Below are 19,246 nucleotides of genomic sequence, written 5' to 3'. Positions count from 1 at the left end.
TTCTCTACCATAAGCCGTTTCCAAAGGCGTTTCCGAGAATTGGAATTGGAATTGGAAATGACTTTGGAGACGGCTTATGGTAGAGAAAAGAACATTCAATTCACAGGCAACAGCTCTGGTGGACATTCCTGGAGTCAGCATGCCAATTGCACGCTCCCTCAACACTTGTGACATCTGTGGCATTCTGCTGTGTGATAAAACTGCACATTTTAGATTGTGTACATAGAAAAAGTCTTTGATTTCAACTTGTGAAAAATTGGAAAAACAAAAACAAAAGTGTATTTTTGTTCAGTGTATATATATGGTTCCGACCATACAGTATATGGATAGTCTTGATTATTTATCTATTATTGAATGAATGAATGAATGAATGAATGAGAAAAGCATAGCATACAAACACCAATGTCCTTATGTATTTAATAAGGATTTGCACAGTATGCATTTTAATATGGGCTCTTTAACCATAATGATGTCAAATATTACGTGTATGTGGCTATGCCACCTTATACTGTGCCTTAGACAACCAACTAATTAGACTGATAAATGAAAAGCTCTGTAAATAATAAAAGTACCTTGGGGCATACTCCTAGCATCGTCTGTTTCCAGAGTTTATAAGTGTGTGTGTAAATTTTTTGGCATTTAGCAGACGCCTTATTCCAAAGCTACTTACAACAGATACATTTGACTAAGTAAGTGAATCATCTATCCACCAGTCTTAGTAGGAAAAAGTAATCTAAGGTCAATCCAGGGGCCATTGTCAGTCGTCGTGCTAGAGGAAGGACGATTTTCTTTTTAACAATATGACACAGGAGAAACAGTACAGGGGGGTAGTAGATGTCTCAAGAGAAACAGTTCGGGGGGTAGTAGACAGTGGCGGCTGGTGATAAAAATGTTGGGTGGGGCACAGGTTATGGGGGCATGCTCCACGGGGAAGAATATTGTCGTCTATTAAGTTATCTGTTGGCTGCTAAAAATGAAGAATAGTTCTTGAGCAGTTTAAGACTATTTATTCAAACAAGGCAGATACACACAGCATACGTTCGTCTGGTCTGGCTGGTCAGCTGGGCGGGGTCGCAGGAAGTCGAGAGACAGAACATTTCTTGCCCAGCAGGTTTATACCCTTTCATATGCAAATACCTTCACTCATGGCCCAACCAAAAACAGAGGTATGGTCAAGAAGCCATAAACCGTTATTCTACAGCTTGTTCCTAGCCTCTTAGCCAATAATGGGCCTTTCCCCCGTTCTTTATCCTAATATGGTGTGTGTGTGTGTGTGTGTGTGTTTGGTCATCTGGCTGTTTTGAGAAAAAAGTGTGTGTGTGTGTGTGTGTGTGTGTGTGTGTGTGTGTGTGTGTGTGTGTGTGTGTGTGTGTGTGTGTGTGTGTGTGTGTGTGTGTGTGCGTGCGTGCGTGTGTTTGGTCATCTGGCTGTCATAAAACCCCCATTGTCAGAGGACATGCCCTTGCAGGCCCTATACAATTCATGGTATGTGTGTGTGTTTCAAGTAAAATATACTACAATATCAACTTTAGAATCTGGATTTACAGTCGATTTTAGCATGAGAATATATATATATAACTTGTATTAAAGGGCAAACTGCAAACACACCAAAAATATAATGCACAACAACTGACAAATCAACTGGAATAGTCTTTGTTAGCAGAGTAGACCTAATGTTAACAGAATGGACTTATACCCTTTGTCTATCTGTGCAGCGGTAAGGTGAATAATTCTCGCAGCTCAAATGGATTGTACTGTCCAGACAGTTGTCTTGTGTAGCCATTCAACTAGGCATTATTTATTCAATGGAGAAAGACATGGAACACAATGCAATTGTGATAATAAATGTGTTCTTTGTTACTTCTTTAATTAAATTAAAGTGTACCTTACTACGGTGGCCGACAAGGGCAAACGCGCTGCAAATACCGGAAACGCGCTGCATATAGAGAAACGCGCTGCAAATAGTGAAACGCGCTGCATATAGCTCACAACACAACGGAAGTGTAGAAAAACGCTGCAAATAGAGAAACGCGCTGCATATAGCTCACAACACAACGGAAGTGTAGAAAAACGCTGCAATTCAGTTCACAACACAACGGAACTGTTCTCACAACGGAAGTGTTCTGGGGGGGAACGATAAGTGGAACGGACCGGAGACGTGTTTTTGAAGTTCCGAAAAGCAGTTCTGAAGAGGTTGTGGAGTGAAGAGGCGACATAAAAGGTACATATTATATTTCTTATTTATGTCTGCAGATAACATGTGCTGTATTTCAAACAGAAGGGCTCATTCTATGCCCTACACCCTATGAAGGGTTCGTAGAAGCTTGTGCAGTGGAGGGATTCTTTATTGGGAATTAGCCGTTGGATCGTATTCAGACATAACGTAGGCTGGTTCTGTCAAGATATTTGTTGGCATTATGAGGAGGACAGGTGACTTCCTTAAACCTGTGAGAGGGAAGTCACTTCCCCTTGATGTTCAACCACAATGGTCATCTGACCAACTGTTGGATGCTGCTTTAAAGAAGCTGAAAGATTTTAACCAGGACATGAAAGATGTTTCCTATGTCTTGCTGTACCCCGATGGTCAGGAAGTTCGAAACATTCCAGGAACAGACACCGCTTTCACAGTGGAGAAATACAAGGAGGCCATTGGAAAGGCCTACCAAAGAATAACACTGTACATTTGCCCTGGTGAACAATTCACAAACAGTTGTAAGTGCAAGTTTCCACCTTGTTTTAAGCTCCACTCTGTAAAACTGAGGCAATGAGTGAAATTCATCTTTATACCCACATCAATTATGCCAATTATTCTTTTTCAAAGGTTACAGTGGACAGTCTTCAAGTGAAGATGATGACGGTGTGGTTCAAATGGTTAATTTGGCATCTGGAGACAGTCCACTTTCAGACACCGTGGTCAGTTTGCATCATGGCATTTCTCCTTAAATGAAGTGAATTGACAATATTTTGATAATATTTTCATTTGATCTAATCTGTCATTTGTGTGTTGTATGCAGGTGTGGGACGGTCCAAATGAAGTGAGCACTCCAAATGAAGTGGGCACTCCAAGAATGGAGAACATTTTGCAAGGGTAAAACACAGCACAGTCAACATGAACTTTTCTTGCACAAGCAGCACAATACAGTACAGCAGTTTAAATTGTTGTTTTTTTCCAGACCTGCCAGACGCTTACAGACAGCATCTCATCAAGTAAGAAAATCCATATCCTCTAGTGTTGAATGTGTGAACCTGAAATTATGAAATGCCTGTAAATAATTTCATTAATTCACCAAGCCAAACTACATGTAATGTGTGCTGTTTTCGTTACTAAGCCAATAACACTGTCATTAAATTAACTGCTAATTTTTGGGGTAAAACTAGGATGGAGGACAAACCGCAGTCCAGGAACAAGACAAATGTGCCCGGGGTCAGAATAACTTCTACAGGTAAGCTGTGTTGACAGATGCAACCTTTACACATTTGCTAGTTTACTCAGAATTGTGTGGATTTTCAATGTATTTCTTGCATCTTTGTCAAATGTTTACGGGCAGTGTGCACCAATATGCCAAATGTGCTGGTATTGTATGTTTTAAACCTAATGTTTTTCAAAGAAACCAGACGAGGATTGACATCTGAATTTAAGCCGTAGGTATTTTTATTTTTCAGCTCAGTGAAGCAGGGTGCACAAGGCGACAGGAAGAAACCTGTGTACTCGGATTCTGGAGAGACTATCTTCTTGACACAGAAGGTTTATTTTAATTATCTCATCATAAACACACTCCCTACCCTGCAGAAGACCTGAACAGTCCCCAGATCTTTTAATTATGTCATCTTGATATCATCTTCTATTGCTGGCAGTTCCATTGAAATATTATATTTTACAACTAAACTAAATCTACTTTTTTCAGAGAAACAAACAGGAATCTTCCTCCAGGACATCCTCATGTTCGCCACAGGACTCGACGCACTGCCTCCCTCTGGGATCCAGCCACCACCCAAAACTGCTTTTTCTGCGGACATCACGCTTCCCAATGAGCAGAACCTGCGCCAACACAATAGAGATACCGATGGCCATGAATTACAATGAGTTTCAGAACAACATGGACTTTGGGATACAAAATTCCCCAGGGTTTGGACTACAGTAAACTAAACTGGCTTAACTAGATTTCAGTAGTTAAAGGGTTAACTTTGTTCTTTGAAATGTGTACTCACATATCATGACATATCAGCCATGTTCTTCAGTCTGATATAGTTCTGTACACCAGACTGCCAGGTCAAGGCCTGCATCAGACCAAGCCTTCTCTGCAGGTTCTCAAAGTGTCCCTGGAGATGCTGATCTCCACATGGACTGTAGGTAGACTCCGAAACAAACTGGCCTAGTTCGTGTGGTGGGACTTTGAACCCACAGTCAGTTCTGCCAAACCTGTGGGTAACAGTTAACTGGCACACTAACTGTACTGTTTTCATTAAAACATTTTGTTATAAATGTATCATTGTATCAAATAATCATTTTTTACAGGCAACTACAGTTGATTGCATTTTAGACAATTAGAAGTACATGTGAATTGTGAATGTAGAAGTACAAGAATGAAAAAATTATTGTAATTGATAGAACCAAACCTGTGAGGCAGGTTGTACATGACATCTGGTTTCCCAGATGGACAACGAGACTGGTGAACAGGTCTGATGGTGTGTGTGTTCCACTTTTCCCTGCATTCATCAAGGTCCCGCTGTAGCACACCCATGAACACAAACCGCACTAGGCATGTGTGCTCATGACTGCCACTGAACAGATCTCTCTCCCTCAGGTCATTCATGAGGTCCATCCAGAATTGAGATCTGAAAAAACACTCAAATTAGAGATGTAGTTTGTTGTAGGTGATGCATTTCCATGTAATGGATTTAGAATTAGCATAATGATCATCAAACAACAGAAAACCTGCAGTGCCACAAAAGGTATTTACTAAATAGAAGGGGTCCCTCTGTGTTTTAAGGTGTTTCTGATCAGTTCAGTGGAATGGAAATCAATGCTCCAACAACTAGATGTACCACCAAGTAATCAGAACGAATGAAATTCCATGGGTATTTTAAGATATACTGTGTTCCCTACTAGGGGTGTAAGAAATATTTTAAAAGTTGAGGACACCTCTGTTTGCGGAAGTATGACCACCAGCTTTCGATTAGTTGGTTTGCTGTTGAGGAGCCATACATATGACTGGCAGCCCCAGCAAAGTCATCGGTGTGTGAAGATCTTAAGCTGTTTCCATTTTGTGCAATTTGTGTAAGTCGTGGTGTAAACATCATAGACGGCAGAAAAACTCCTGCTGCTCCAGAATATAAATCTAGAGATGAGATTCTAGGTTTTGAGGAAAATAAACCTATTCCTTCTTCATCCCCATATCCCTTCCTTTAAAACTCATCAATAAAACATCACAGGGTGTGTGTGTGTGTGTGTTCCCTCATCCATATTCCTATTACGGTAGAGATGGGGAAAATACAGTACCAGAACACACACACACACACACAAACACACACACAATTATAGTATGGAACCCCAGCCAGGCTGAAGAATCCCTCCACTGCACAAGCTTCTACGAACCCTTCATAGGGTGTAGGGCATAGAATGAACCCTTCGGTTTGAAATACAGCACATGTTATCTGCAGACATAAATAAGAAATATAATATGTACCTTTTATGTCGCCTCTTCACTCCACAACCTCTTCAGAACTGCTTTTCGGAACTTCAAAAACACGTCTCCGGTCCGTTCCACTTATCGTTCCCCCCCAGAACACTTCCGTTGTGAGAACACTTCCGTTGTGTTGTGAACTGAATTGCAGCGTTTTTCTACACTTCCGTTGTGTTGTGAGCTATATGCAGCGCGTTTCTCTATATGCAGCGCGTTTCCGGTATTTGCAGCGCGTTTCTCTATATGCAGCGCGTTTCCGGTATTTGCAGCGCGTTTGCCCTTGTCGGCCACCGTATGAAACCCACCAGCAACAGAACAATTAAAATAAATCTCCAGAAGAGTTGTTTTGTGTAAATAAAGACTATAATCTTCTGGTAAATCTTCGATGTTGCTGATCCTTGAACAAATTCTACTACGACAGATATCAGGTCACTTAAATATTATTATTATCTGATTGACAATCTTCCTTACGTATAAGCTACCAGTAATATTATTTGGCACTAAATAGGATGAATGACCTTGCATTTTAGACATACTGTACCTTCCTGAAAAGATAATAGTCTGTCTCTATAATAGTCTGTCTCTATAACAGCCTGTCTCTATAATAGTCTGTCTCTATAATAGTCTGTCTCTATAACAGTCTGTCTCTATAAGTTCTGGGCCCTGGACAGTCTGGACGGATTGATGGCAGCTGCTGGACTGAAAAAAATCAGGTGTAGTGCTGAGGCACAAATATGTACATTTCTAGCCTGCAAACTGCGACACTTCAAATGAATGTGCAATAACACTATGTGCAATATGACAACCCTAGTCGTCTATCTGTACAGTATAGTATAGTGGATAGTGTACATAGCCTTTATTTATGTAAACCAGCTCCTTCCCTTCTTGTGTTTTTTTTAGTTTTTTTTTCTTTCCTAGCACCAGGGAAGCCACCCCTCCTAAATTTCGTTGTTTGGTACCTGTACTATAGCAATGACAATAAAGACCATTCATTCATTCATTCATTCATAATAGTCTGTCTCTATAACAGCCTGTCTCTATAATAGTCTGTCTCTATAATAGCATGGTGCTCTCTTGTGTTGAGGTAAATAAAAGCCATGTACATTAAGTTCAGAATAGACTTCAAGATCCTTCTGCTTGTTTATAAAGCTCTCACTGGCACAGCACCAGAATATGTTCAGATCTTGTGCTAGCATATCAGCCCAATAGAGCTCTCAGGTCTTCTGATGCTGGCTTTCTGTGTACCACATGGACAAAAGAAGAGATTTGGTGAGGCTGCATTCTCATTTTATTCACCCAAATTGTGGAATGCACTGTCAGTTTACATTAGCTACAGAGAGTAGCTACAGAGAGTCGTGAGAACAGCACAGAAGATCACCGGCGCCCCCCTCCCCTCTCTGGAAGAGCTGTACAACACACGCTGTCTCAGGAAGGCCTCCAAGATCTCCAGGGACCCTACCCACCCTGGGTACGAACACTTTACCCGGCTGCCCTCGAAAAGGCGGTTCAGGACCTTGGCCGCAAGGACAAACAGACTGAAGAACAGCTTCTACCACAGGGCCGTCCAGGCCCTGAACACAGCAAAGACCTAGGTTCTGGGCCCTGGACAGTCTGGACGGATTGATGGCAGCTGCTGGACTGAAAAAACCAGGTGTAGTGCTGAGGCACAAATATGTACATTTCAAGCCTGCAAACTGCGACACTTTAAATTAATGTGCAATAACACTATTGTGCAATATGACAACCCTAGTCGTCTATCTGTACAGTATAGTACAGTGGATAGTGTACATAGCCTTTATTTATGTAAACCAGCTCCTTCCCTTCTTGTGATTTTTTTAAAAAGTTTTTTTTTCTTTCCTAACACCAGGGGAGCCACCCCTCCTAAAATGTCGTTGTTTGGTACCTGTACTGTAGCAATGACAATAAAGACCATTCATTCATTCATTCATTAGGGATGCAACCTCAGCACATATGTTCAAGTCAAGAATAAAAACCCATCTTTTTAATATTGCCTTTAAATGACAAAATAATGAAATTATGATTATATAATGATTGGAGCACTTTGAGCTTCAACGCTTGCAGGAAAAGTGCTATACAAATATAAGTTATTATTATTATTACTGTACAGCTTTTACACTTTTGATTATGAATTGTTTTAGAGTGAAAAAAGCAGCATCCGCACACTGAAATCTGTACAAAAATCATTATTTTATTGCAAGCTTTCGGTCATAGACCTTCTTCAGGCATAAAGCAGTGACAAGTGAATGCAGTAGTATAAAAGGTTCAAACAACATCACTTGATTAGCCAATGCACAACACACGTGTGAAATATTTCACCTAATGGCCATACATCTGGGGAATTGTAGTCCTAGATTTAGTGGACTACAAAAAACACAAGTTCACTGAGACAACAAACTATAAGTATAAGTAAGTGATGTTAAAACTATTGTTTGTTATATTGAGGCTCTTCAACCCTTAAACTTTGATAACATGAAAAATATGAAAATCACATTAAAAAAACCCCATCATTAAACAATGTCAATGTGTAACACAGGTTAGAGGCCAATCTAACAAATGTGGGGGAGGAACAGTGTTGGAGTACGTCCAGGCGTATGTCCAGAAAATAAGCTGATCTAATAGAAAACTGAGAAGTGATAGGATCTATATCTTAATATGATATGATGTATAACATCTCAGTCTTCCAGCTGAAACGTTAGGAGGATTTATTGCAACATACCAGTATTCAGTCACACTCTGCTTCTAAACACCAAGGCCACATCTGGGTGGAAGGGGCGGTGACCAAATGACGCAGGAGGGGACAAGGACATCTCAACTCCTACGACCTCGATTCCTCTTTCACTCTCCAGGAGGGAGAGGAAGGGAGGGTAGGAGGAGAAGACAGGAGGAATTGAGAGATAATAATCTAGAAAAGGCTCATGTCATGACACAACCTTCTCCCTGATACGATCAACAAGTAAATATCCATACAGTAGATGATGGTGCAGCCAGCAGACCCCCCCTTCTTCTTTAGGGCTCCTGCCTCCTTAAACCTTCTCTCCCGTGTGTATTCTCTGGTGTTTCTTTAGGTTTCCTGCCTCACTGAAACCCTTCCCACACTGGGAGCAGTAGAATGGCTTCTCTCCTGTGTGTATTCTCTGGTGTTTCTTTAGGGTTTCTGCCTGACTGAAACTCTTCCCACACTGGGAGCAGTAGAATGGCTTCTCTCCTGTGTGTATTCTCTGGTGTTTCTTTAGTGATCCTGCATGACTGAAACTCTGCCCACACTGGGAGCAGGGATACGGCCTCTCTCCTGTGTGTATTCTCTGATGGCTCTTTAGGGTTCCTGCCTCACTGAAACTCTTCCCACACTGGGAGCAGCAGAATGGCTTCTCTCCTGTGTGTATTCTCTGATGGCTCTTTAGGGTTCCTGCCTCACTGAAACTCTTCCCACACTGGGAGCAGCAGAATGGCTTCTCTCCTGTGTGTATTCTCTGGTGTCTCTTTAGGTCTCCTGCCTGACTGAAACCCTTCCCACACTGGGAGCAGCAGAATGGCTTCTCTCCTGTGTGTATTCTCTGGTGTCTCTTTAGGGATCCTGCCTCACTGAAACTCTGCCCACACTGGGAGCAGTAGAATGGCTTCTCTACTGTGTGTATTCTCTGGTGTTTCTTTAGTGATCCTGCCTGACTGAAACTCTGCCCACACTGGGAGCAGGGATATGGCCTCTCTCCTGTGTGTATTCTCTGATGGCTCTTTAGGGTTCCTGCCAGACTGAAACTCTTCCCACACTGAGAGCAGCAGAATGGCTTCTCTCCTGTGTGTATTCTCTGGTGTGTCTTTAGGTCTCCTGCCTGACTGAAACCCTTCCCACACTGGGAGCAGCAGAATGGCTTCTCTCCTGTGTGTATTCTCTGGTGACTCTTTAGGCTTGCTGCCTGACTGAAACTCTGCCCACACTGGGAGCATTGATATGGCTTCTCTCCTGTGTGTATTCTCTGGTGTGTCTTTAGGGATCCTGCCTCACTGAAACTCTTCCCACACTGGGAGCAGCAGAATGGCTTCTCTCCTGTGTGTATTCTCTGGTGTCTCTTTAGGTCTCCTGCCCCACTGAAACTCTTCCCACACTGGGAGCAGCAGAATGGCTTCTCTCCTGTGTGTATTCTCTGGTGACTCTTTAGGTTTCCTGCCTCACTGAAACTCTTCCCACACTGGGAGCAGCAGAATGGCTTCTCTCCTGTGTGTATTCTCTGGTGTCTCTTTAGGGATCCTGCCTCACTGAAACTCTGCCCACACTGGGAGCAGTAGAATGGCTTCTCTACTGTGTGTATCCTGTGATGTTTCTTTAGGTCTCCTAGTTGACTGAAACTCTTCCCACACTCTGTGCAGTGGTGTGACTTCTCTCCTGTGTGTTTCCTCTGATGTTTCTTTAGGGTGTTAGGGGAAGCTAAACTCTTTCCACACTGACGGTCAGGGTAAGTATGTTCTCCTCTGTGAGCCTGTGGTTGTTTGTGGTTTCCTGACATGGCGGAGCTGGACTCACTGTCTGAGCCTGGATTGGAGCTCTCTCCTGTAAGAGTAGGAACATATACAGGATTAGAAACATTTAATTAAACCTTCATTTATACAGGGGAAAACACACTGAGAACATGGCTTCTTTTGCAGTTGCCCCCTGTCCACAATATATATACCATTACAAAACAACACACACAGACAACACAACACAACAAGAAATACAGTTGAATACAGACATCAATACATCACTTAAAACCACAATATATGAAGAGAAACAATCACCAAAGTGGTCCTCTATCAACACCCAGAATTGCCTGAGCAACACCAGAACAACCAACTGGAATGTTTTTGTAGATTTTCCCTGCAGTGAGGTGCACCAGAACTAAAAGTGGATTTACCCAGTTCGGTGGAGACCCAGGTAACCTCAAGAGTTAACCAACTTTGAGAAAGAGTTCAGCTATTAATGGTCTTGAATTTCAGTAATGAGGTTAGGTAAGCTGGGAGTTTATTCAGAAGGCAAGATCTACAGGACTTTTACAACGTCCAGGCAACGGTTTGATTAAGTATGCAATGATTAGTTTTAAAACAACCCTAAACATTGCATACCTAACCCTTAACAAGGGCACTATGGTCGATAGCATCCAAAGGTTTAAGTGTAGTGGCTGCTACATTTTTGTTGATGACATCACCATAATCAAGCACTGGCCTGAAGGTTGATGGCACAGTTGATCTGATTTGTGCTGTTCAGGGAATGCCAAGATCTGTTGCTTTAAAAGAAGCCCATCTTAACTCTTAGCTTTTTAACAAGCTCCTCTGTATGTTTCTAAACTTCAACTATTTGTCAAACCAAATGCCTGAAGGTACCACGTAAATCTGTACAAACAATAGTACACAAGTATAAACATTATATGAGCATTCAGTCGTCATACGCTGAACTCAATCCTACAGAACATTTGTGGGCAGAAGTGAAAAAGCTTGCACAAGCAAGGAGGCCTACTAACCTGACTCAGTTACACCAGTTCTGTCAGGAGGAAAATTCCATGCGAGAAGCTTGTGGAAGGCTACCAGAAATATTTGACCTATGTGGCAATGCCACCCAATACTAACCAGGTGTGTGATCCGTACGGATCGCCCCCCACGGTTCGGCACACATGTGTACCGCGGATCAATTGCTACTGATCCATTGGGAATATGATGAAAAAAATACACGCTGAAATAAATAATTCTCTCGACTAATATTCGGACATTTCACATTCTTAAAATAGAGTAGTGATCCTATAAGACCTAAGACAGGGAATGTTAGGATTAAATGTCAGGAAATGTAAAAACTGAGTTTAAATGTACTTGGTTAAGGTATATAAGACCAAGGAGCTAGTTATAGACTTCCGTAGGTCTAAGCCACCTCGGTTGCCCATTAACATCCGGGGCGAGGATATCGAGGTGGTGAAGACCTACAAGTACCTGGGGGTGCATCTGGACGACAAACTGGACTGGTCCACCAACACAGAGGCACTTTATAAGAAGGGCCAGAGCAAGCTGTACTTCTTAAGAAGACTTAGGTCTTTTGAAGTGTGTGGAGAGATGCTGGCCATGTTTTACCAGTCTGTCATGGCCAGCATTCTCTTCTACGCTGCAGTCTGCTGGGGGGGAAACATCACCAAGAGGGATACCGGACGGCTGGACAAGCTCGTAAAAAAGGCGGGTTCAGTGGTGGGAAGGAGCCTGGACTTTCTGGGGACGGTGGTGGAGAGAAGGACTAGGAGTAAGCTGCTGTCCATCAGGGACAACCCCAACCACCCCCTCCATCATGTCCTCGCTGGGCAAACCAGCAGCCGCCGCAGAGGGCGGTTCATTACGATCCGCTCCCGGACGGAGCGATATAAAAAATCATTTATCCCGGCTGCACTAAGACTGTTCAATGGCAACTAAAGTAGCAGTCGGGGTCAAGGCTCCTGAATCTGTATTTATTATTTATTTTAATCACCATCATCACTTTTTTAGTATTTTAATATAAATAACTATAGCCATCCTTTTAATCCACTTTTATATCAGATCTCACTGTTTTTTATATACTGTACATGGCTGGCCCAGTGTTGTTGTCTGTCCTTTATGTTGTGTTGTTATGTGTGGTTTTTAGTGGAGTGGCGCGGCAAAATGAATTTCCCCACGGGGATAAATAAAGTATTTATCATCATCATCATCATCATCATGTAAACCTCCAACTTCAACTGTTAATGCAGGATACTTTATTATTACTTAATTATTTACAGATAACACAATATTCTTAATGCAAATAGTAAAAAGAACCTGACCAATAATCGATCCTTGATCCATCCTATGTTATGTCCAAAAAACCTGATTTAGACTAACCACATCAGTTAAGACACACTGCGTTCTGTCAGTTAAATAATATTCAATACAGCTACATGAACCTGATCCAGATAACCTCTGAATAAGTAGGTAATGGTAATAATAAACAAGGACCCATCCCTAATACAAATAAATTAACACCACAGAGCAATGTACAATAAATACATTATAGTAGTAGTCAAGTTCATGAACTTACCATCCAACTTACTATCTGTCTCCGGTAAATTCTCTCCTGCCTCCTCTTCTTTCATTATCACATCTTTCTCTTCTACTTCCTCTTCTTTCACCATCATAGTGTTTTCCTCCCCTTCCTCCTCCTCCTCTTTCACCATCATTTCTTCTTCTTCCTCTTTCAGTACAACATTATGTTCCAGTGTTTGACTGCAGTCCTCCAACTTCACTGCCACCATCTCTGGACCCTGCTGTGAACCCAGGGACTCTGTGGACTTGGCTTCAGACATGGTAGCTGGGCTGTGAGATGGATCTGTGTAATGTAAACAAAGGAAGAGCCACACATAGTGGAGAGTTAATTACACAAACATTCAGATTACCAAGCACCTGAGACACAATTCTCTACCCCTCTGGCTGAGTGGGTTTAAAAGGAATACACTGCTCTCATGTGTGCACCAAATGGTAATGGTAAATGGACTGACCTATTCCAAAGCGCTTTACAATGGCCTCTCATTCACCCATTCACACATCAATGGTGGTGTGCCGTTGGTGTGTGAATGGGTGAATAAGAGGCGAATGAGGCCTTTGTAAAGCGGCAAGCTACCATGAAGCTAGCCACCAATCCAATGCCTTTGAATGCCTGCAGGATTTGTGAACAAGTGCACCATTCTGCCACAGGGTAGACAATTGGACCCAACATAGGAGTGTTTTTTCTGCATTGAGAATCTCCCTTCATGAAGCATTTTCATGTAATACTGTTATAGAACCAGCAGGGGTTTTCTAGGAGTTTTGTTTTTGATACCTTTTCAACTTTTTAAGCGTTACTGACTTAAGAGCGCTTTTTAACATGGAGGTCTATGGAAACTCAAGACTCAAGAGACCTGCAGAACATTCTTAGAATGATTACACAACAACACTCTCTTGGCTATCAGTTCTACCCCACTCTCAACTCCTTCACCAACCAACACCCAAACACTCAACCAACCCTCTACCCAGTCCACTGAACTACCCAGGCTCCTATCTATCTATCATACTATCATACTATCTATCTTCTAACATACTTCTGTCTAACCTTCTATCTTTCCAACCTCATATCTATCTATCTGTAACATACAATCCATCTATCTATCATACTATCTATCTATCAATCTATCATACTATCTATCTATCATACTATCATACTATCTATCTTCTAACATACTTGACTCTGTCTAACCATCTATCTTTCCAACCTCATATCTATCTATCTATCTGTAACATACAATCCATCTATCTATCTATCAAACTCTGACTAACCTTCTATCTTTCCAACCTCATATCTATCTAACCTTTCAACTAAGCAGACTAACTAGAAATGCCATTCTGCAATATTTCATAGATAAATAAGGTCTAGATTGGAAACGAGGACACTGTAACAGAAGTCAACAACTTTCAAAGCGACTCATCTATTCAGCCTTTGTAAATTCACCCTATTAAGTCTAGAATATCACTGTTCTTTACTCTGATATCCAGTCTATCCCATTTCGACCTCATTCAGAGCAGACATTGTGACTTTGTAACTGCAAACCAAGGCCTCACACGAGTTGCACAAAGGACAGACGAAAACGTGTGGAATGTTGATATGAAATCTAAATACTCATCAGAACATGTGTTTGATCCGTGGTGTATTCCGGTAGAAACGATCAAACAGATACAACATATCTTCTGATTAGTATGTTCACCTCATTTAAACTTTCCTCAAGAAACAACCACCATTACGAGAACAATGAAACAATGCAATGCAGGACTTGGCTGCGAACACGTTTTACTTACATTTCTGCGTTTTCACCAATGAATGTGGAGATACCGGCGCTGCTCAAAACGGGACTGTCGGACGTCTAATCACTCCAGAAATAAAATACATTCCCTCCTAGCTGGCGACCTCGACGGACTCACATTAGTACTTCTTCTTCTTCTTCTTTTTATTTGATTGGCGGTTGGCAACCAGCTTAAGGTGCATTACCGCCACCTACTGGACTGTGTGGCGCATTACCACCCCCTACCGGACTGTGTGGAACGTTAGCTTGACAGGTGGAAAATTGTAAATGAAATAAATAAACAAAATGGTGGGGAGGGGTAGGGGGAAAAATGTAAATGAAAGAAATAAACAAAATGGTGGGGAGGGGTAGGGTTAAATCCTACCTATCAATCCTGTTTCTTTCAGATATTTAATTACCTGGTTATTTACTTTATCTGTGTTTCCAAGTAAGTTCCCTACAGTAAACCTTAACTTAACTTTCTGAATTGCTGCTTTCAGGAGCTTTCTCTGTTCTTCATATTTTCCACATTCCAGCAGCACATGCTGAACAGATTCCGGGTTATTGCAGTGTGCACAAGTGCCGTTTGGGTGTTTTCCTATTCTGTAAAGTGTGTCATTCAACCCAGTATGACCTATCCTGAGCCGGGATATCACTGTCTCTTCTTTCCGGTTCCTGCCCATCCTACTTCCTATTCCGACTTTCTTTTGAATGTTAAACAAATGCCTTCCTGTTTCATTTCTGTTCCAGTTTTCTTGCCATAGTTCCTGCATGTGTTTTTTAATGATTGATTTTACCTCAGCTTTACTAAGTGGAATATCCATTTCTATTGATTCTGATTTAAGTGACTGCTTAGCTAATATATCCGCATCTTCATTTCCTTCTACCCCTACATGAGCAGGAACCCAAACAAAGCAAACAGTGATATCCATACTATATATTACATAAATTAAATGATGGATCTTGAAAACAATATCCTGTCTGCATGATTTCAACGATCTGATACTTGACAGTGCTGCCCAACTGTCAGAGGCAATGAGTGCATTACTAACCCTATTCTCTACCAACCATTCTAATGCTGTCAATATTGCTAGGAGCTCCACTGTGTACACTGATAAATGATCAGTGGTTCTTTTTTTAATTCCTGTTTTATACTGTGGGAAGAATACTGCAGCTCCTGTACGTCCTGTCTCTGGGTCTTTTGAGCCATCTGTAAAAATTAAGAACTTGCCTGTATAGTGCTGACCAATATAGTTTTGTACCACATTCCCAGGATGTGCATGTTTGGACTTCTTTCGTAGTTCTTGCTGTATATCTAAATCTACTAATGGATTCACATATAACCAGGGTGGAATAATTGAGTGCGGGATTACTGGACTATACCGTAATTTATCTAAATCGTACCTTTTTGCTATTGTATTCCCTATCCATCCAAAACTCATATAATGAGTCTTATTATGCTCCCAACAATCTTGTACAATAGACCTAGTTGGATGTGAACTATTCTGACCTTGGAGATTAACCCAGTAAGCTAACAATAGTTTAATTCTGCGTATCCACAGTGGCTGTTCCCCAACTTCAACTTGTATTGCTGCTACTGGGGATGTTTTAAAAGCTCCACTACATATTCTAAGTCCTTGTGATTGTTGCACATCCAACTTTTTAAGATGGCTTACTGCTGCTGACATGTATCCTAAACATCCATAATCTAGAGAAGCCCTCATCAAAGCCTGATACACATTAAACAATGCTGCTCTGCTTGCTCCCCAATCTCTCCCTGACAGGCATCTTAACAGGTTATTGACCTTTTTACATTTATCTTTTACTTTATCCGTGTGCTGTTTCCAGGTCAACTTTTCATCAAATAAAACACCAAGGAATCTAATTACATGAACCTGTTCTAAAGTATGCCCATATAATTTCAATGACACTTCTCTCGATCGTTTAGAAAAAACTATTACCTGTGTTTTAGGTATAGATAATTTGAACCCCCACTCATTTGCCCATTGTTCCACCTTCTCAATTGCAATCTGCATTTTCTTCTCTATGTATCTCAGATTCCGCCCCCTTATCCACAAGGTCCCGTCATCTGCATACAAAGACTTCCCTATTCCTTTTTCTATTTGTTCAAAGATGTCATTAATCATGACATTGAATAATACTGGACTACAAACACTCCCCTGTGGAGTCCCATTCTCAACCCTGTATTCCTTTGAATGTTCTGTCCCTACCCTTATCTGTATTGTCCTGCCAAAAAGAAAATCTAACACCCAGTTATATAACCTACCATCTACCCCCAGTTTACTTAATTTGATTAGCAATCCTTCCTTCCACAACATATCATAAGCTTTCTCAACATCGAAAAAGACAGCTAACACCATTTCTTTGTTAGTTTGAGCTTTCCTAATTTCTGACTCAAGACGTAAAATGGAATCCATAGTATTTCTTCCTCTACGGAACCCACTTTGAAAAGGAGAGAACAACTCTTTACTTTCTAAATAGTATGTTAGCCTTTCTGTGATCATTCGCTCCATAGTTTTCCCTAACTGTGATGTAAGTGCTATTGGTCTGTAGCTTGATGGATCTGATGGGTCTTTGCCTGGTTTTAAAATAGGTACAATGATTGAGTGTTTCCATTTGTTTGGAATTTTACCTGATTCCCACACTTTATTAAACAACTTTAATACTACATATAATGCATGATCCTTCATATGAGCTAACATACTATAGCAAATACCATCCTTCCCTGGTGATGATTGCCTCCTCACATTTACAGCCCTTTTTAATTCAAGCAATGTAAAAGGTAAATCTAAACTATCCCTTGTTGCACTCTTCTTTACATTAACATCTATATTCTGAGCAAGAATTGTATCCCTACGGTGTCTAGCATTTACTGTTAAATTACCCGAACTGTCAACTTTCACTAGTGTTTCTGCCAGAAGTTCTGCCTTATCTTTATTACTGACTGCTGATTTATTGCTACCTGTCAACACTGGTATTACATAATTCCTTTTAATTCCACTCATTCTTCGGATCATTCCCCATATATCAGACAGCTTAGTCTCCCTTCCTATCGTATTACAATATTTCCTCCAGTATGTCCGTTTAGCTGTTTTTATAGTTTTCCTAACTACCGTACTGCCTTTTTATATTGAATTAATGATTCCAGAGAATGATGTTTTTTCAACTGTCTAAATGAACTATTCCTATGCTTAACTGCTTGCCAACACTCTTTATCCCACCAAGGTACATTCTTCCTATCTTTACACCCTTTACTCATCGGTATTGTTTCCTGTACTGACTCTATAATGGCTGACACCAACTTCTCATTAAACTCATCCACATCTAATATTTCCTCTCTAAGTAACGGTTCAACCTTGACCCAACTAATTTGCTGAAAGTTCTCCCAGTCAGCTTTATCCAACTTCCATCTCGGTATCTTAATGTCCTCTTCTTGATTTACTTCTACTCCAAGCATAATACTTATAGGGTAATGATCACTCCCCACTGTAGACTCCCTTAACACTTCCCAATTTGTGATACCTGCAATTCCCATTGAAGCCAGTGTTAAATCTATTGCACTCTCCTTATTTTGAGCACTATTATATCTAGTACCTCTCCCATCATTCATACACACCAATCCCTTATCCTCTATAAATTCCTCTATAATTAAACCATTTGCATCTGTTCTTTCACCCCCCCACAATGCACTGTGTGCATTAAAGTCCCCACACCATATCACTTTACCCTGTGCTTGTGCACCCACCATATCTAATGTGTCATGACATAATCTTTTACATGGATTATAATAGTTCACTATTACAAACTCATCTTTCCCTGTCCAAATTTTCACCACTATTGACTCATGTTCTTTCCCCAAGTTAATTACTTTAAATATTGTCCCATTTTTAACAAATGTAGCCACACCACCACCATTCCCATTCTTCCTATCATTCCGAATACCTACATAACCCTGTATTACAAAATCCCATTGCGGTCTCAACCATGTTTCCTGTATACATATTACATTAGGTTTCTTTTGTAAGTCTACAACAAATTTTTTAAATTCCTGTCCATTAGCAATGAGACTTCTTGCATTCCACTGTAATATACTTAAGCACATTATGAAGGACCAGCATCACCAGGTGATGAGTGTAGTTGTGCATTTAGTTTTAGAATCTTCTCAACTCCATCACATTCCAGACCCTTTATTCCCAGATATCTCTTCGCTGCTTTCACTATTATTTTTTATCTTCTCTGTCTTACTGTTCGCTTGTGAGGAACAATTAATTACATCAACCATAAAGAGTACAAAATCATGTTTCCCCACCACCAATGTATCTTCCTTTACTTTACTACATCCCTCACATGATTTAGTTATGCTGCTCTCCTCTCCTTGTTCTGCCCTGACGATCTCAGCACTAGCGGTGAATCCACCTGGCTTCATCACTCTTTTAGCTGCTTCAGCATATGTGATCCCATGAGAAACTTTTACACGCTGTACTTCCGCTGCTTTCTTACTGACCTCACAACCCCCGTAAGCAGAGCTATGTTCCCCCCCGCAGTTACAACACTTTAGTTTGGCATTCTCTTCGCATCTCCCATACTCATGGTCACCAGCACACCTTCCACATCTCTGCTTGCCTTTGCACACAGCCGCCACATGCCCAAACTTTTGGCACTTGAAGCACCTCAGTGGTGGGGGAATATATA

The 19,246-nt window shown here is 41.1% G+C and overlaps 1 long non-coding RNA gene across 1 annotated transcript; it reads right to left on the bottom strand.

Moving 5' to 3' along the window:
* Positions 1-3,672: 3,672 nt before the first annotated feature.
* LOC308155422 lies at positions 3,673-4,718 on the bottom strand. Its single transcript, XR_013937401.1, has 3 exons — positions 4,618-4,718; positions 4,210-4,420; positions 3,673-4,039 (listed from the first exon to the last, which is right to left on the bottom strand). It is a non-coding gene; the product is annotated as an uncharacterized lncRNA (long non-coding RNA).
* Between the last annotated feature and the right edge of the window lie 14,528 nt (positions 4,719-19,246).

The sequence above is a fragment of the Nansenia antarctica genome, assembly GCF_963989245.1.
Source record: "Nansenia antarctica genome assembly, chromosome: 4".
NCBI classification, from domain to species: domain Eukaryota; kingdom Metazoa; phylum Chordata; class Actinopteri; order Argentiniformes; family Microstomatidae; genus Nansenia; species Nansenia antarctica.
The sequence above is the reverse complement of the archived record's forward strand: the minus strand, read 5'-3'. Positions and strand labels throughout refer to the sequence as shown.